Source organism: Sinocyclocheilus anshuiensis, unplaced genomic scaffold (assembly GCF_001515605.1).
Source record: "Sinocyclocheilus anshuiensis isolate Anshui unplaced genomic scaffold, SAMN03320099.WGS_v1.1 scaffold1832, whole genome shotgun sequence".
Taxonomy (NCBI): Eukaryota; Metazoa; Chordata; class Actinopteri; order Cypriniformes; family Cyprinidae; genus Sinocyclocheilus; species Sinocyclocheilus anshuiensis.
The window spans coordinates 591,933-594,290 of NW_015555884.1; positions in this window are offsets into that span (position 1 = coordinate 591,933).

Genomic DNA, 2,358 nt, shown 5'->3' on the forward strand with positions numbered 1-2,358 from the left:
AATGCTACAACGCAATCATGTATTCTGCTGTATTAAAGCTTTAATCAGGATAAAACCGTATATATTAAAAGCTTACATAAGCAGTAGCATTTACAAATAACGGTGTATCTAAAAGTATGAGACAACAACAAACAAAGAAACATACCATTCTGAAACGTCCTGTAAGAGTAGTGGTGGAAAGAGTACTAAGAAATTGTACTTAAGTAAAAGTATTGCTACTTAAGGAATAATTTACTTGAGTACAAGTAAAAGTACTGAAAAATAATATGACTCAATTAAGAGTAAAACAGTATCTCAAGTATACTCAAGTTACTGCGTTACAAAGTACTTTAGTAGTATTTTTCTATTTTTACCCAAAATGAGACGATGTGAGCATTCTGGAACAGGGTTAACCCTAATCCTAACACCCATGTACTGTAATGTCTGTTTCAGAAGTGAGACCCAGGAAATCCCTTATATGGACAAATGCATCAGATATCACTACAGCTGAATAACATGCATAGAGATGCTTTGACTGATGAAACGTGGAAGACAATAAACACACAATTGCAATGCAATGCCGTGTTTCCGTGGTAGCGAGCAATACTTGTTCACATCAAGAACGATTACTATAAAGATAATGATATAGTTGTACAAAAATGCTACAACGCATTTTTGTACAACGCATTGTATTAAAGCTTTAATCAGGATAAAACCGTATATATTAAAAGCTGACTCAATTAAGAGTAAAACAGTATCTCAAGTATACTCAAGTTACTGCGTTACAAAGTACTTTAGTAGTATTTTTCTATTTTTACCCAAAATGAGACGATGTGAGCATTCTGGAACAGGGTTAACCCTAATCCTAACACCCATGTACTGTAATGTCTGTTTCAGAAGTGAGACCCAGGAAATCCCTTATATGGACAAATGCATCAGATATCACTACAGCTGAATAACATGCATAGAGATGCTTTGACTGATGAAACGTGGAAGACAATAAACACACAATTGCAATGCAATGCTAATTGGCATAGCTTGTATCACAGTATAGAATTTTATAAAAAAATATATATTTTCTGTCTCACTGTAATAAGTAGCAAAATGGAACCACAGAAGCTAACTGTTTCAAACACGACTGATGTTATATAGTGATTTTGGAGCAAAACATGATATTAGTCTCATAAATTGTCACGTTTGACACTATGTTAAGCAAGCATACTACCTATCCCTGTTGCCAGGAGCAATTGTTTTATAACTAATTTTGAAAAGTACATTCACGTATAAGATTATGTGGTTATTTTTAAGAAGGGCAGCAGAGAAAACAGCCTGTGAGTCGTCTTGACTTGAATGGTTTAAAATCACATTGAAAGTGTAGTTATAATAACAAATGTGGTTTTATAATGCGTTATAATAACAAAGGTGGACTTTTTGGTAGGACAAAGGTGCAGGCACATTTTTGGTAGGACAAAAAAGAGCATTTATTTAACATGTTAACTCATACCTTGGCTTGAGAATCCAAAATCTATTCCAATTCTGGAATAGAATGCTTAAGGTGAGGAATCATCTACTTGTTATAAAATTACAATTTCGATTCCTCTTATCGATTCCTTTGTGCGCATTTTAATATGACTCTAAACCATTCAAGCACAAGAAGACTCGTGCACTGTTTTCTGTACTGCACACACAGGGGCATAGCCATCATTTCAGAAATGAGGGGGACAGAAATGTAAAAAACAAACAAACAAAAAAAACCTTTTGACTTTGTCTAATTGACAGGCTTTATTTTTTCTTATGTCTTTTAATTGGCTAAGAAATCAAATACACTGCTGGACGATAACCAATCATTTGTATTCTAAAATATTTTTTCTGTATTTTCCTAATGACAATTTTAGGATTGGTTTATACAAACACATAATAAGGCAGAATAGTTTCTATACTGTAATAAATTTGATGTCAATTAGCACTGCATTATTCATATACTATTTATTACCTGGAAATTACCTGAAATTACCTTTTTTTAAGCTACAGCAATAGCGGGATGCTTTTGTCCATATCAGGGATTTCCTGCATGTCACAAGTTATTACTTCTACTAGGCCGTTTTGGACTTTCTGCGCGAGAGCGCCCTCTGGCTTCGAGTATGAATGAAGCATGAGAGAGCCGTGCTTGCACAGGATCTGCGCGATTCTCTTCACTAATATTCTCTGCATCTCAGTCAGGCTCAAATTGATGAGCAATATTGACGACGCCATTGTTTACAATACAACTGGAGCACATGCCGCTGAGGTGAGGGGCTTGACGGTTTAGAAAAAAACAACACACTGGGCCAGCCCAACCAATCTGAGCCCATTGAGTATTTCTGGGGGAGGGGGTTCATA